This window comes from Hyperolius riggenbachi, chromosome 12, assembly GCF_040937935.1.
Source record: "Hyperolius riggenbachi isolate aHypRig1 chromosome 12, aHypRig1.pri, whole genome shotgun sequence".
In the NCBI taxonomy this organism is placed as follows: domain Eukaryota; kingdom Metazoa; phylum Chordata; class Amphibia; order Anura; family Hyperoliidae; genus Hyperolius; species Hyperolius riggenbachi.
Window position 1 is genome coordinate 66,911,927 of NC_090657.1, and position 18,152 is coordinate 66,930,078.

Sequence of the window (18,152 nt, forward strand, 5' to 3'; positions counted from 1 at the left end):
ACTTTACGTCAAGTCTTGAACCAGTAACTGTTAAGGTGCCCACTAATGATACAATTTTTAGTAAACAATTATATTCTTGATCAGATTATTCAGATCGCATTGAATGAAAACAGAGAACATGATTGCCCCAAACAATCCTGAGTGATTTCATTATCGATCGTTACCTAAAGATGTGGTTGATCAGCATGATGGATTTTCCCATAGATAAGACCGCAACTGGTTTAGATATGATCACAAGTTTTATTCCTTAATGTTGTGGATCATTAGATAACATTTTCTCCTTCACTCTGAATGATCTGATCAAAAAAACAAAAAAACAAAAACAAAGATAGTTTGCTAAAATAGCACCATTAATAAGCACCTTATAATGTACCTGAGACTGAATAAAGTAAAGAATCGATACTTACCTGGGGCTTCCTCCAGCCCCATGAACTCTGTTGCCTCCACCGTCACCGTCCCTCAGCAAATGTGCATCGTTTAAAAGGAAATAAATATGACAGCCCCTGTCACGGAACAGCCGTGAGAAACGCAGGCGAATCGGAAGGATTAGCGCAGTCCAATTTCTGATTGCTTTCTGGTTAAATTTGTGCAGCCATTGCAGTAATCAGAGACTGACATTTCTGAGTTTAAAAGACAAGTTTTTTTTCTCTTCCTCTCAGCAGAGGACTAGCAGTAACTTAGGTGTAGGGTGCCTTTCTATTTGCTAATGAACAGGAACAATGCTTGTGTCCAAGAGGCTAGTGTTTACTTTTAATTACCTCAGATAGATGTCAATAATCACCAAATGGTGAGGCTATTCAAAGAACGGCTTCCCTCACAGTTGGGGGAATCTCAACTCTGGTGAACACAGTAAGATCTTTAGGAATACAGTAATTTTTAATGCTGTAATATGTACGAACAGAGGCGCCAAGCAGAGTAAAACAATGTTCTAAAAATGATAAAAAGAGGGAAGTCGAGGTGGACTTACCTCCCTCTGGTAGTGGACATATACTCAAATGCAGAGTAAAAAATATACAATTTATTCACAGCTCCATAAAATCGCAACGCGTTTCGCGGTCAACAGTCCCGCTTCATCAGGCAGTACAGGAGCATATAAAACTGGTTCAGGTCCATAAAGCGTGTGAGGCGCTCACACGCTTTATGGACCTGAACCAGTTTTATATGCTCCTGTACTGCCTGATGAAGCGGGACTGTTGACCGCAAAACGCGTTGCGATTTTATGGAGCTGTGAATAAATTGTATATTTTTTACTCTGCATTTGAGTATATGTCCACTACCAGAGGGAGGTAAGTCCACCTCGACTTCCCTCTTTTTATCATTTTTAGAACATTGTTTTACTCTGCTTGGCGCCTCTGTTCCTACATATTACAGCACGATTAAGTCCACCCCTGGTGGAGGGGTTCTTTCCCCATTTTCCTATCTACAGAGAGCGACTTTTATACCTGAGTGGGGTCAGGTACTAATACTCCCCACCTGCCTGTCAAGTGGTTACCTGATGGTAACCCACCTTTGTGAGTATAAGAACCTTTGACATTACATTATATATTGAGCTTACCAGACAATATTGCACTATTGGGCTCTTGGTGTCCTCTGTTTTGTTTTTACAGTAATTTTTAAGTTCTTTAGGAAACAGTAAGTGTGGCTGAAGTATTGTACAAAAGAATAGCTTCAGGATACCGTGTACTGTAACATAATCCGTTATGACCAGCATTTACTGCCCTTTGGCAGACTTTAGGACAGGGGCAACTAGGTTTATAGCAACTTTTTCAAAGGGCACTTCAATAATATGTAATGGTACTATCCAGGAAAGACAACAGGCATGGTCCCTTTAGCTACGCCCACATACTACAAGAAAACGGAAAGGAGAAACAAGAAAAATCACAAAAAAAGAAGCGTAAATGAAGAGCAGGTCGCAAACATAAAAAGATGAACAATAAATTGTTCCTCCAGAATGTGATCAATCTTTCTGCCCAAGAACTCTTTCCAGTAGAAATATCATAATTATCCAGGGGTCTTTCATTTGCACCGTCCAGCCATTTTAATGTTTTTGATACCATGTTGGACATTAATAAATTTGTTAGAAACTTAATGGTAAAAAAGCACTTTTTGGATGTAGATGGAGAATCATCGGATACGGGGGGCGGGATGTCGCCGGCGCCCCTTCGCTCTGCCTCGGACATCGGGGAGGTTATGCTCTTCCTGGCGGCCTCTACCATCCTCATGAAGGGCCATTTGTCCAGCATGAGTGATGGCCCAATGCCCGGGACAGCCTTGGGCCCCGTCGACATCTCTAACCTCCATTTTTACCCCATTCAAGCTAGAACACCAATAGTGGATACTTTCCAAGATTTGGTTGAGATGGAGTTAATGGGGCTGGAGAGAACAATGTGGTCGAGTTCGGATCTTTCCTGACAAGAGCAGGAGGCCCTTCATGCTCTTCGGGAGGACCAATCCATTGTGATCTACAATGCGGAGAAGGGAGGTGCGGTGGTGGTCCTGGATGCGGATGCCTATAGGTGTGAGGCCCTGAGACAGTTGGGGGATACTCAAACCTATCAGGTCTTGTCTAGGGACCCCACCGCATCTTTCAAAAAGTAGCTCAAACAACTATTGACTTTTGGGGAGTCTCTGGATGTTTTTACTAAAAAGGAGGCAGAATATCTAATGGTGGAGCAGCCAGTTGTACCTCTGTTCCACCATTTACCCAAGATACACAAACTGGATGTTCCCCCTAGGGGTCGCCCAATTGTGGCAGGTATTGGCTCTATGGGTTGATTCATGTTTACAGCCCCTAATGCAGAGACTCCCAGGTTGTGTCAAAGACACCCCTCATTTATTACGCAGTTTGCTTCTGCAATGGAAAGAACAGTACAGGTGGGTCATGATGGCTGTGGCCTCACTGTACTCCTCGATACCACATGATCTTGCTCTTAAAGCTCTGGAATTTCATATTACTAAATATGGATCTTTTCCACCATCCACACGGGACTTTCTCATGCTGGCGGTAGATCATCTCTTGACCCACAATTATTTTACTTTTGATGGGGTCTTTTATCTCCAGAGGTGCAGAGCTTCAATGGGAGCGAGGTTTTCTCCGTCATTGGCCAATCTCTACATGGGATAGTGGGAGGAGCTCCGCATCTTTGGAGAGGAGAACCCCTTTTCTAATTTTGTGTATTGGTATGGCAGGCACATTGATGATCTGCTGCTAGTATGGAAGGGTCCCCAGGAAGTCTTACAGGAGTCCCTGCATTATTGCAACAATAATGTGTTTCTTCTTTCTTTCACTGTTCGTGTGAGACAGAAAAGATCGAATCAAAAACATATAGAAAAACTTGCTCAGGTAACTCCCTTCTTTTAGCTTCCAGCTGTCATCCATCGCACACCTTTGAGGGCAATTCCTTATGGCGAAATGGCTCGGGCAGTACGTAACTGCTCAAGTTCAGGTGTGATTGAGCAGGAATTGGATGTAGTGGAGAAATGTCTTTTAGACAGGGGCTAACGTGGGGACCGGATTCGGGATGCACATTCACGGATTTCTAGCAAAAATCAAGATGGTTTATTGAAGTGCAAGTCCGCATGCAGAGGCAGACAACATGGAGTGACTTTTGTCACCACTTATAACTTAAAATATATCATAAAATAATGGCTATTATCAAAAAAGTATTTGCCTGTCCTGCATGCAGATTATAAATTGCTCACCATCTTGTCAAAGGGTGTCGGATTTTTATCTCGACGTGCACCTACCCTGGCCTCCGCTCTGTCTCCCAGCCTGTATAGATCTGAGCGTCCATCTGCGCCTTCTTGGTTAACAGTCAGAGGCTCATTCAGATGTGGTTATGCCACATGTAAATACTGTAGGATTCACAACCAAACCCGGGAAGTAGTATCTATTTCACAGAACAAGTCCTTTCCTTTAAAACAATATATTAACCACTTGAGGACCACAGTCTTTCTACCCCTTAAGGACCAGAGCTTTTTTTTCCATTCAGACCACTGCAGCTTTCACGGTTTATTGCTCGGTCATACAACCTACCATCTAAATGAATTTTACCTCCTTTTCTTGTCACTAATACAGCTTTCTTTTGGTGCTATGTGATTGCTGCTGTGATTTTTAGTTTTTATTATATTCATCAAAAAAGACATGAATTTTGTGATGGGGTGTCTTCTTTCTAAAATGGGGTCACTTGTGGGGTTCCTATACTGTCCTGGCATTTTAGGGGCCCTAAACCGTGAGGAGTAGTCTAGAAATTAAATACCTCAAAATGCCCTGTGAAATCCTAAAGGTACTCATAGGACGTTGGGCCCCTTAGCGCACCTAGGCTGCAAAAAAGTGTCACACATGTGGTATCGCCGTACTCAGGAGAAGTAGTATAATGTTTTTTGTGGTGTATTTTTTACAAATACCCATGCTGGGTGGGAGAAATATCTCTGTAAATTACAATTTTTTGATTTTTTTACACACAATTGTCCATTTACAGAGATATTTCTCCCACCCAGCATGGGTATGTGTAAAAATGCACCCCTAAACACATTATACTACTTCTCCTGAGTATGGCGATACCACATGTGTGACACTTTTTTGCAGCCTAGGTGCGCTAAGGGGCCCAACGTCCTATGAGTACCTTTAGGATTTCACAGGTCATTTTGAAGCATTTGTTTTCTAGACTACTCCTCACGCTTTAGGGCCCCTAAAATGCCAGGGCAGTATTGGAACCCGACAAGTGACCCCATTTTAGAAAGAAGACACCCCAAGGTATTCCATTAGGAGTATGGTGAGTTTATAGAAGATTTTATTTTTTGTCACAAGTTAGCGGAAATTTATTTCTATTGTTTTTTCACAAAGTGTCATTTTCCACTAACTTGTGCCAAAAAATAAAAGCTTCTATGAACTCACCATACACCTAACGGAATACCTTGGGGTGTCTTCTTTCTAAAATGGGGTCACTTGTGGGGTTCCTATAGTGCCTATCTTCAGTGAAAAGCTTCTTTGAAGCCATGTCCATTATATATTCCTACCCTGATATTACTGCCACTGCAGTTTGTAAATTAAGAGATTTACGACAGGGTCGTCGTTCGGCGGAGGAGTACGCCGCTGAATTCAGACGGTGGTCAGCTTTGTTACACCAATTCTTATTTGGTCTTTCCGATACCATTAGTGATATTTTGGTGAGTCATTCTGATCCTAAGACTCTATAGGATGCCATAACTCTAGCTATTCGAATAGACAGGAGGGTCAGACAGCGACGTCAGGGCAAAGCTCAGATCCTCTCAGTGATGTCTTCTCCCACAGGCAGTAGCTCTTCACCATTTAGGAGGAGAACCAATGCAAATAGGTTTTTCTAAACTGTCTCCTTTGGAGAAACTCAGAAGACGCAGTGAAGGGTTATGTTTATATTGTGGGGTAAAAAGGCATTTTGCTAAAGACTGTCCTGCTAAGAAAAGGCCGGAAAACTCCAGCACCTAAGTGAGGCCGGGGAACCTCATTTGGGCGATCTGATCCTTCCCCTAAAAGTAAAAAAAAAATTTTTGTTACCAGTGACATTACATTGGAATAACAAGATATTTAATTGTCAAGCTTTTATTGATTCTGGAGTAGCGGGTAATTTCATTGACTCCTGTTTTGCCGCTGGGCTTGGTATTCCCTCCTTGTCTATGCAGGACAAAATTTATGTAACAGCCATCAATGATTCACCTCTCCAGGCGAATCGACCCATTTCCATTACACCTGAGATTTTTCTGCAGGTTGGAGTGTTGCATTATGAAAAACCTGCTCAGAATGCCCTCCAGTCCTCTGGTTTTGGGTTTTCCATGGCTACAAATACACAATCCACACATTGATTGGTGTTCTGGTCAGTTGACTAACTGTTCTTCGTTTTGTGAAAAACAATGTCTTAAGTTCTTACTGTAACGATTGGTGTCAACACACAGAGAGAATCTGATTATTGATGATCTGCAGAATCACCAGCAATGCAGATATACAGCAGATTATGGATGATCTGCAGAATCACCAATAATCCAGGTATGTCTAACCTCTGGACACCTGAGATATGAGTGTTTGGTGTAACAGTAGCACTTTGAGTGAGAACCACCAGAGGAGCTGGAGGTTAGAAGAAGAAGGGAATTCACCCCAGACTGTGGATGAATCCCTATAGGCTAAAGGCTCCCTAGGAAAGGGGCCTAGGCTTGGTTGCAGGATGCCCTGCTGCTAAGATGAACAGACTTGCCCTAACTGGATGTGAGATCCTAGCTCTCTACACCCTAGAGGCGGGCAAGGAAATACAAGTACACAGTGCTAGTCTTGGGTGTGAGGTCCGTAGTCACAACACCCTGGAACTAGTCTATCTCATAACATAGAAATGATACAGTATCCTAGACTCGGGTGTGAGGTCCGTAGTCACAACACCCTGGAACTAGTCTATAGCATAACATAGCATTGACACAGTATCCTAGGCTTGGGTGTGAGGTCCGTAGTCACAACACCCTGGAAGTAGTCTATAGCATAACATAGCATTGACACAGTATCCTAGGCTTGGGTGTGAGGTCCGTAGTCACAACACCCTGGAACTAGTCTATAGCATAACATAGCATTGACACAGTATCCTAGGCTTGGGTGTGAGGTCCGTAGTCACAACACCCTGGAACTAGTATATAGCATAACATAGCATTGACACAGTATCCTAGGCTTGGGTGTGAGGTCCGTAGTCACAACACCCAGTCAATAGCATAACATACGAGAATATTCTAGCTCAGTGTGAATTCCCAGGTCCTTCCCGGTTCTAACACACTGTAGGATCTGACTGAGGTCTGTGTGCTAACACATAAAGCATTCGCAACGGCAGACAACGTGAGACTGAGGGACGAGTGGTTATATAGTGCAGCGCTGATCAGCGCCGCCCAGTCCCTTCCAGCCAATCCGCATACATTCTGGGATCAGCTGACCAAGGGAGTCAGCTGATCCCTCTCTGCTTCCCATAAAGCTTCTGTCTTTACGCGCACGCGTGCGCGTGTACTCCTCAGCCTATGTGCACAGGAAGGCTGTACCACATCAGACACATGTCGCCGCGCGTAAACCGCGTGGTCAGAGCACGCGGCGGCTATTCCGCAATCCTTCACACTTACCCTTACAAACTACTGAATTAAAGTTTGAAAAAATACAGTCTTGTTACGAAGAATATGCAGATGTTTTTTTCCCCACAAGCTGCTGATAAGCTCCCTCCTCACAGAGCTTATGATTGCCCTATAGATCTGTTGCCTGGTACAATGCCTGCACGAGGGCATCTGTATAATCTTTCTGGCCCAGAAACCCTGGCCATGAAAGAAAATATCAGGGAGAATTTGAACAAGGGTTTCATCTGTCCTTCTTCATCCCCTGATGGAGCTGGGTTCTTTTTCGTGCAGAAGAAGGATGGATGTTTACGTCCTTGCATTGATTATAGAGGTCTGAACAAAATTACCGTGAAAAACAAATATCCATTGCCACTCATTGACAATCTGTTCGCTCAGGTTTCTGTGGCACGGATTTTTACCAAACTAGACTTGAGAGGGGCCTATAATTTGATCAGAATGAGTGAAAGACGGCTTTTAATACTCAAGATGGGCATTACAAGTACTTGGTCATGCCCTTTGGTCTTTGTAATGCCCCAGCCGTCTTCCAGGATTTGGTAAATTATATTTTCAGGGATTATTTAGGTAAATTTGTCGTGGTGTATCTTGATGATATCCTGATATACTCAGTTTCTCTCTCTGATCATCGAACACACGTTAGAGCAGTTTTACAGAAACTGAGAGAAAATTATTTGTATGCCAAACGCGAAAAGTGCGTTTTTGAAGTTACCCAGGTTCCATTTTTGGGATACATAATCTCAGACACAGGTCTATCCATGGACCATAAAAAACTGACTGCTGTCTTGGATTGGCCTCAGCCCAGAGGTCTAAAATCACTTCAAAGGTTTCTGGGCTTCGCCAATTTTTATCGTAAGTTTATCAAAGGTTTCTCCACCTTGGTAGCCCCTCTGACAGATTTGACTAAAAAAGAGGCAGATCCGTCCAATTGGTCTCCACAGGCTTGTGAAGCCTTTTTTTCACTCAAAGATGCCTTTTGCTCAACGCCAATTTTGGTACATCCCAATTCCCAATTACCTTTTTTCTTTGAGGTAGATGCCTCTGAGATCCGCGTGGGGGCGGTTCTCTCTCAGCACTCTGGACAACCTGAATGTTTACATCCATGTGCCTTCTTTTCTAAAAAGTTTTCCTCAGCTGAACGAAATTATGATATTGGGAACTGTTGGCAGTCAAAATGGCGTTTGAAGAATGGAGACACTGGGTAGAGGGTGCTGAGCACCCTGTTACTGTTTATACTGATCATAAGAATTCAGAGTATATTGAAGGAGCTAAGAGACTCAATCCTAGACAGGCTCGATGGGCATTGTTCTTTTCCTGTTTTAATTTTGTCATTACATACAAGCCAGGAGCCAAAAATGTGAAAACTGATGCTCTGTCCCGATGTTTCGAACCAGAAACGTTTCAACCAGTGCCTCCAGAGTCCATCCTACCGAAACATTGTGTGGTTGCAGTTCCCAATACCTCTCTTTCTCCAGACCTTGCTGAAACTTTAATGCCTTTTCAGGAGGACTGTCCTCTGGAAAAGCCTCCTGACGTTCTGTTTGTACCTCTTCACCTCCGTTTGTCAGTTCTTGAACAATTTCATGACTCAAAATTATCAGGCCATCCGGGTGAAACCAAGACCTATGATTTGCTGTCACGTCATGTTTGGTGGCCGTCCTTAAGGAAGGACTGCAGGGCCTTTGTCGCTGCCTGTGCAATCAGTGCCCGATGTAAAGTGTCCCAATCTGCCCCGAGGGGTTATCTTTTACCACTACCCATCCCTCATTTTGTTCATTTTGTTCCTTTGGGTAGATTACCTACCGCTAAAGTTTTAGCAGACTTGTTCATTAACCACTTTGTCCTCCTTGACGTAGAACTACGTCAAGGAGGACATGTGCGCTACCGCGCCCCGATCGCGCGCGTGCACGCGCGCCCCCGGTCCAAGGATCGATAGCCCAGGAATCATTGAATCGGGCCATGGTGCCCTATCACTGATTCCTCTCCCTCACAGAGAAAGCGACAGCTTCTCTCGGAAGCTTCACTTTTTCTGGCTCCTGTGTCCCTCTAAGCGTACGTTGTACACTTAGAGTGACGTCATGTAAACAAACTCAAAAAGTAAAACTACATCTAAATGTAAAAAAAAACAAACAAACATATATTTACCCCAAACAAATACTATTTACACCCCACCCTCCCCAAAATACCCACATAAAATGTTTAATAATAAAAACAAAAAACATTACAATAAAAAAAAAATATATATATATATATATATATATTTACCTAAGGATCTAAACCTTTTAAATATCTATGTAAAGATGAAATATTTCTATTTTTTTTATAAGCTTGTAAACAGTGATGGATGCAAAAAGGAAAAATGCTCTTATTTTCAAATAAAATATTGTCGCCATACATTGTGATAGGGACATAATTTAAAGCGGACCCAAACCAAACTTTTTTTTAATTAAAAACATTTAGTTGCACCACTCTGACACATACAAAGATAAATAAACACTCCTTCAAACCTATGAGCATTTCAGTGTATGCTTTTCACCCTTCTCTTTTCATAACTAGGATTATATTGGGGGCAGCCATTAGCAATTCCTCCATTGCCGGACACCACCTACTGCACCAGTTTGCCGGATTTTGTCCCGGCAATTTGAAAGGAAGGGAGGGGTTCCTCCAATAAATGTAAAATATTTTATATTTGTCATCATGCAGCTGAAAAAAGGCTGCTATTTATTATTATATTTTAGAAAATAGATTTTATTTCTGAAATCTTGTATTTTTAATTTGGGTCCACTTTAAATGGTGAAATAACCGGGACAAATGGGCAAATAAAATACATGGATTTTAATTATGGAGGCATGTATTATTTTAAAACTATAATGGCCGAAAACTGAGAAATAATGAATTTTTTCAGTTTTTTTTCTTATTCTTCCTGTTAAAATGCATTTACAGTAAAGTGGCTCTTAGCAAAATGTACCCCCCAAAGAAAGCCTAATTGGTGGCGGAAAAAAACAGATATAGATCAGTTCATTGTGATAAGTAGTGATAAAGTTATAGGCTAATGAATGGGAGGTGAACATTACTCGGATGCATAAATGAAAACGACCGAGGGCTTAAGTAGTTAAGCATGTTTTCCGTCAACATGGAATCCCCGAAAATGTTGTGTCAGACAGGGGAGTCCAATTTGTCTCACAGTTCTGGCGTGCTTTTTGCACCAGACTTGGCATTTCCCTCTCTTTTTCCTTGGGATTTCACCTCGAGACTAATGGGCAGACTGAGAGGACCAACCAGACGCTTGAGCAGTATCTGCGCTGTTTTGTGTCTGATTGCCAGGAGTCTTGGGCTGAGTTTCTGCCATTCACGGAATTTTCCTTCAATATCCATTGCAGCTCTTCCACTAAGTTCTCACCACTATTTCAGGTAGTTATGGGTCAGAATCTCAAATGTTCCTCCTTGTCAACTTCTCCTTCTCCTCTCCCGGCATTAGAGGATTGGATCTTTCATATGGAGTCTATTTAAACGCAGGTTCAGTTAAATTTGAAGAAGGCAGTATCGCAGCAAAAGAATTATGCTGATCAGCATCGTTCTCCAGAATTTGAGTTTCTTCCAGGGGACCTAAGTTGGGTCCTAGGTTTATAGGACCATATCCAGTTCTTGAAAGAATCAGTAAGGTCACTTATCGAGTGACTTTACCTCAGTCTATACGATGAGTGAATTCTTTTCCTGTCTCTTTGTTAAAGCCGACAGTCAATGTAATTCAATCCTCTGCTCCCCCTCCCCCTGTGGAAGTGGATGGTGAGCCAGAGTATGAAATTGAAAAGATCTTAGACTGTCGCAAGATTTGTAATTCTTTGCAATTTCTTATCGATTGGAGAGGTTATGGACCTGAGGAGAGGTCTTGAATAGTGTAGATCAGCTGAGGCAGGGATTCTGCCTTGGGATTGGTTTTTGGCTTGGGTCAGCCTTTGATTGGGGGACTGACTGTATTTGAGCAGTCCTGGATCACTTGCTCACTGCCCGTGATAGTAATCAGTTCGCTGGTGCTGGGCACTCTGTCATTCTGTGATATTATTGTATTAGACTAGTTGCTCTGATAGATATATATGCAGTGTTTGCGATATAGATCTATCCTTTAGTCTAGTGTGTGTTATTTTCCTGATATATTGTGTATGACTTTTACTACTCCTTGACCTCGATTCTGTTTCAACCCATTGTACCTCAGCCATCTGACCACTTGTGTATGACCCCAGCCTGTTAACGACCAAGCCTTTAGCCTCAGCCTAATGTACCGCAGACATCTGATATTCCGTGTATGACCCCAGCCTGTATATATGTCTCGTACTTAGCGTGATATTGGACTTCAGCATAATATGCTTTCTAGAATTATGGCACTGTACACGGGCCCTTCAGCACATGTAAAAGTGAATGGTGTTGTCTCGGACTCCTTCACAATCTCTAATGGTACTGGACAGGGCTGTCCCCTTTAATTTTCGCCCTTACCATTGAACCCTTCCTACGCACAGTTCGTCAAAATATAAATATCAATGGGATTCAAGTAAAATCTGAAGAGCACAAGGTTGGCGGCCTACGCTGATGATCTTATGTTCTATCTTAGTAACCCTATTATATCCCTACCAAACCTTTTGGTGGAGCTGAACAAATATAAATCCCTCTCCAATTATAAAATCAACATAGATAAATGTAATGCTTTAAGTATTCTCCTCCCTTCATCCTTAAAAAAACAGCTACAAACTAATTTCGCCTTTTAAATGGGACTCCACCGCTATTACTTATTTGGGTGTCCAGATACCAGCCAAACTAGAGGATAAATTGTACTTCCCCCATCTCCTTCGCAAATTATCCCAAGACCTACAGGACTGGAACCGGCCACATAAATATCCTTAAAATGAATATCATGCCTCGCCTCCTTTATCTTTATCAGGCACTCCCCATCTCTCCCACACCTGAACATTTTAAACTGGTTAACCACTTGCCGACCGCACGCTTATACCGTGCGTCGGCTAAGTGGCAGCTGCAGGACCAGCGACGCAGTATTGCGTCGCCAGCTGCAGGCTGATTAATCAGGAAGCAGCCGCTCGTGTGAGCGGCTGCTTCCTGTCAAATCACGGCGGGGGGCTCCGTGAATAGCCTGCGGGCCGCCGATGGCTGGGAGCTGTAGAGCCCACCCAGCACAGATCTGCTAAAACAGCGCTGGTCCTTAAAGAGACTCCGTAACAAAAATTGCATCCTGTTTTTTATCATCCTACAAGTTCCAAAAGCTATTCTAATGTGTTCTGGCTTACTGCAGCACTTTGTACTATCACAGTCTCTGTAATAAATCAACTTATCTCTCTCTTGTCAGACTTGTCAGGCCTGTGTCTGGAAGGCTGCCAAGTTCTTCAGTGTTGTGGTTCTGCTATGAACTCCCCCTTCCAGGCCCCTCTGTGCACACTGCCTGTGTATTATTTAGATTAGGGCAGCTTCTCTCTTCTCTCTTATCTTTTACAAGCTGGATACATCGTCCTCTGAGCTGGCTGGGCTTTCACATAGTGAGGAATTACAGACAAGGGCAAAGCTGTTTGCAGGAAGAAAAGAGCAGCCTGAAACTTCAGTGCATGAGAGATGCAGGGGGAAAGAAACACACAAATGATCTCTTGAGATTCAAAAGGAAGGCTGTATACAGCCTGCTTGTGTATGGATGTATTTTCTATGTGTGGACATACTGTACATCAACCTACTTCCTGTTTTGGTGGCCATTTTGTTTGTTTATAAACAAACTTTTAAAAACTGTTTTTAACCACTTTTAATGCGGCGGGGAGCGGCGAAATTGTGACAGAGGGTAATAGGAGATGTCCCCTAACGCACTGGTATGTTTACTTTTGTGTGATTTTAACAATACAGATTCTCTTTAAGGGGGGGTAAAGGGTGGGTCCTCAAGTGGTTAAAAGATTATTCCTTAATTTTATATGGAAAGGCAAACCAGCTAGGATTAAATATGCTGCTATAGTCCTTTCCAAAGTACAAGGAAAATTAGCAGTCCCCGACGCTAGGAAATACCATGCTGCTGCAAGTCTGGTCAGAGTGGTTGACTGGCACAGACATACTGCTCAGAAGAAATGGGTTCAAGTGGAATCGGCCTTAGCTGAACATGACCTCACTTTTCCCTTGGTCTGTGAAAACGTCCTCCTCTGTCTCTATCTCAGTTAAATCTACTCTGAATAATTTAGTGAAATACCGCAAGTCTGCTAATCTCTCACTATGGCCCTTACCTTTGCTACATGTATTAGACAACACAATGTTTCCTCCAGGCTGTCACAGTAATGCATATATATCCTGGCGTATGGGCCCTGTCCTTAGGGCCAGGGATCTCCTGGAAGGCAGGAGTGGTGTACATTAAAACAGCTACAAGACTCACAAAACTGCCCATTTCTTGATCACTGAAGCTTATTACAATTCATTCACTTTGTTCGCTCAATTGGTTCCAGAGAACAACTCTCCAGACCTCTGACCCCCTTTGAGTTGTTGTGTTGCGGCCAGGGCCCAATAAGAAAATCTCTTACTACTATATATCAATGGCTTTGCACTGACGAGACCTGGTCACAGACACTAAAAACAAAATGGGAAGCTGCCTTGCAGACCTCTTTTACGCATGAGCAGTGGGATAAAATTATCATTTTAAACCATAAACCGTCTATATATTCAAGAGTCCAAGAATCTAACTACAAAATTTTAAATCGTTGGTATCTTACACCTAGCAGATTGCACAGAATTTATCCCACTTCTGACCCGAAGTGCTGGAGATGTAAGCAACACACAGGGACTTTATTTCATACCTTTTGGAATTGTCATTTGATAAAAGATTTTTTTATCTAAGGTACAGTTTTATATTAACCTTTTCAGGACCGCCTCTATGAGATCCTACGCCGCACTTGTGGCTGTTCTAGCCTGATGCGGCGTAGGATCTACGCCGGCCCGCAGTTTCCGCTCCCGACGCGATCGTGCGCACCCGAAGGATATTAAGCTGCCATATGACAGCCGACATCTCCCCCGAGTGATCAGCAGCCATCGCGTATGGCTGCTGATCACATGATCACTACGATCGCCGTCGGATCGTAGTGATCAGTTTGACAGCTGCGGCGGCAGGGGGGAAAAGAAGAGGATCCACTCACCTCCCTGCCGTTCCAGCGACGATCGGCGCCCCCCTCCGCTCTGGCCTGCATCTCCGCTCCATCTGACGTCAGCGCCGGGTCCCGGCTTGATGACGTCATCAAGCCGCGACCCGGAACTGATCGTCAGACAGAACGGAGATGCCGGCCGGAGAAGAGGGTCCCGTGCGGCTCATCGCTGGAGCCTGGAAGGTAAGTGAAGGCTGCTGGCAGAAGGGGGGGGGGCACAGGCCACCATGGGGGGACACCAATCCAGCCAGCCACACACGGGATCCGGCCACCTGACCCCCCCCAAACGCGCGCACCCCCCTCCCGCGCAAAATGCCTGGTCCTTAAGGGGGGGTAGGCGGCCGGTCCCGAAAAGGTTAAAGAGACTATGTAATAAAATGTTCAGCCTTAGTTCTTCTATCCTATAAGTTCCTATACCTGTTCTAATGTGCTCTGGCTTACTGCAGCCTTTCCTAATTGCACTGTCTCTGTAATAAATCTTATCTCCTTTCCTCTGTCGTGTCTGTTGGGCTAAGGCTTGAATGTGTGGAATGTGCAGGGCTGCTTGTGATTGGATAGAAGCGATACACACCCTCTGCAGGCCCCCTGCACACTCTGTATGACTCACACACTCTGCTTATGTGAGCCTATCACAAGTTGGTTAGTTTGTTTGTAAACACTGCCTAAAACTGTTAATTACAAGCCAGAATTGCAGCAGAGAGTGGCAGAAACAGCACAGAGGGGCACAGGAGAAAATAGGGAATAGAATGGTATGCTTTTTAGTGTAAGAATATTATACAGATTATCTTTAAGGAGCTCACTGATGCAGACCCGATTGCAGATCCTGCTTATTATCTCCTATATCATACATCTAAGCCAATCAAAAAGGTCAAAAAATCCTTAAAGTGGATTGCTGCCTTCATTTTTTAGCCCCTTATATATACTTTATTGGACATTCTTCCCCAAAAATATTTTTTTTAATTTATTTTATACCTAATTGTTAGGCCCGGTTCACATTAGCGTTGTTTTACGGAACTGGACATACGGATCAGGCCAGCTGGATCCGGTGAAAACGGTCTGTTTTATAGCCAGTGTGATGTAAAACGTCAGTTTTCATTGGTTCCTATATGCTGCAAAACCTTCTGGTTCCGTTCCGAGTGAAACGGTCCGGAAAATTGGGTCCTGCAGCATTTTTTTGTCCGTTCAGTAGAATGGACCATGGATCCATACGGCCAGTTCTGTTGGCAAACGCTAATGTGAACCGGGTCTCAGTGAAACTAATGTATCCCCTCCCCCAGCATCTGTCCAGCGCCTCGGCGTTCTGCCCTATGCCGCAAGAGCATCTGGGAACTCAGCCAGGAGAGGAAGAGACTTCTGCAGGAGGAGGAAGAGGGGGCATTACCTGCCATCCCGGCCATATGCTAATGTGAAGATCAGCGTGGTGACTCTGTAATGAGGGAAGCCAGCGGTGCTCTGGCTGTCACAGCTCTGTATACTTCACCCACAGGAGCTTCCTGCGTGCTTTCTGTGTGTGAAGTATACAGCGCTGTGACAGGGCACTGCTTGCCTTGCTCATTACATGGAGTCTCCGCGCTGATCTGCAGAGATGTGGCCGGGCAGTATCAATCACGACTGACAGCAGGAGGCACAGAGATCAGAGCTGGCTTCCCTCTACGTGAGCTGCAGACTCCCGGACACTTCACGGAGTTCGTGACCTCTCCAGCCCACAGACAGAGAAAGCGGGAAGCAGCTGCTGATTTATAAAGAGCAAATGTAACCTGTTAATTGCTGGATAGTGCAGCTTCCTCTTCATCATAGTTTTCCACTCTTTCTCACTCTCTTCTTGTGTTCTGTTTGCTTCTTTATCTCCTCTTCCCTCTCTTGATTTCCCTTTTCCTCTCTTATTCTCCATCCTGCTGTCCCTGTCCAGTGTTCTCCCCAGAATTTTTTTCCAGCCGGGTGGCATGAAATAGTAGCCGGGTGGCATGAAAAAGTAGCCGGGTGGGTCGAGATGAAAATGCAGGGCAACTCTGCTTACAGCATAGCAGGAGGTGAGGAGGTGAGCCGATGACAGCCGGGTGGTCACCAAATCTAGCCGGGTGGAGCACCCGGCTAAAAGAGCCTGGGGAGAACACTGCTGTCTTTCTCTCTCCCCCACCCTGCGCTGATATGAGGTAGAATGTTATTGCATATTATGTGGGGACAGTTGCGCTAAGGGGCCCACTGCTGTCAGTCGTTTAGGGGGGTCAGCCGCTCTGTAATGAGGTCTGATTTTATTACATATTATGTGGGGATGTTTGCGCTAAGGGGCCCACTGCTGTTAGTCATTTAGGGGAGTCAGCCGCTCTGTAATGAGGTCTGATTTTATTACGTATTATGTGGGGACAGTTGCGCTAAGGGGCCCACTGCTGTCACTCATTTAGGGGAGTTGGGGTGCTCACCGAATTCCGCGGAATTCCGATTTCTGATCGGAAATTGGCAATTCCGTTCCGTCGCATCGGAACGGAATTCCTATAGCGCTAAACAGAAAATTCCAAAATTGCTGAAGGGAATTCGGTCAGAATACAGATTTTTTAAGCCAATCAGAAGGAAGTCCCTAGACAACAGGATTTCTGCATGTAAATCGTAATTTCTGCACCAATTAGAGTCTTAACAAAAACCAACCAATCCTACATTAGCAACCAGCTCCCTAGCTACCTATCAGCAGCTATCCCACCCATTTTGTATATACAGTAAGAGAGGTGTGCAGTCACGAAGCTTGTGGGTTTCAGTCTGGTGTTGGAGAGAGAGGAGAGACAGACCCATATTAGTTGTTTTAACAGAAAACAAAAGTCTTTTTAAAGACTGTATATTAAACAAAAGTCTTTTTAAAGACTGAGATAGAATTAGATTGAGTGTGAGCTATATTAGTAGTAGTAGCTAGCTAGGTGTATTTGTGAGAGCATGACAGTAGATTGTTAGTTTGAGTGATAGATTGTAGTGTAGTGTGCTAGTAGTTGCTGTGTGGAGAGGGTTAGACAGAGCCAGCCAGGCCGCAGGTTTGACAGAGTGAGAGTGAGTTAGGTGATTGATTAGTTGAGTGTAGTGCAAGTTTTTTTTTTTTTTTTTTTCTAAGTTAATTTTTGTTTTTGTTTTTTGTTTTTTTTTTAATTTGTGTTTTTTTTTATTTATTTTCTTTATTTCACCCCCTTATTTTCTTATCTGTTCTGTCGCTCATACCCCTTCCCCAATAAAGTTTGTGGCCCCAAAACAATGGAGCGAGAGCAGTAGCAATTTCCTGCCACTCCTAAAAGAAAATGGAGTGATGTTGGTGTTGGTGGATCACGTCAAGTACGTGATCAGGTTGAGGGTGGCAGCAGCAGCAGGAAGCATTCCCCCCCTGATCAGAGATGTCTTCCCTGTGTTCGCACGCAGGAAACGTTTGACAAAGCAGCAGGTGAAGAGAGATGTCGATTATTTAGATCAGGAACCCTCTACCCAGTCTGAGGAACTTGAAGCTTGTTGCAGCAGCACCAGTAGTGGCCGCCAGGTTCCTCAAGACCAGAACCCAACCACAGCTGCTTCTCTTGACTAGGTTGCTTCCTCCCAGTACTCTCCTCCAGAAGTAAAGCACAGCTACATCGATGAGAGAGATGTGGAGAAGGATTGGGAGGAGACATTGGAGGAGACCATGGGACCAAGCTCCCAAGAAGTGGTGGGTTCTGTGGTGACAGAAATGGCCCCTGTGTTTTCTTCATCCAGTGTCACCAGTCAACATCAGCAACAGTCAACTACAGAGGTGTTTGGTGGCGAGGTGGAGGGTCCATAAGAGTCACTTATGGGTTCCAGTGCTTTGGTTGAACTGGATGATATTTTGGATGATGAGGCGACTGATCCAATGCC

General features: G+C 44.0%; 1 protein-coding gene across 1 annotated transcript in view; it reads left to right on the forward strand.

The window, feature by feature from the left end:
- The window catches only part of LOC137540944 (deoxynucleoside triphosphate triphosphohydrolase SAMHD1-like), a 372,279-nt gene that overhangs the window by 253,595 nt on the left and 100,532 nt on the right, over positions 1–18,152 (forward strand). The window lies entirely within an intron of this gene.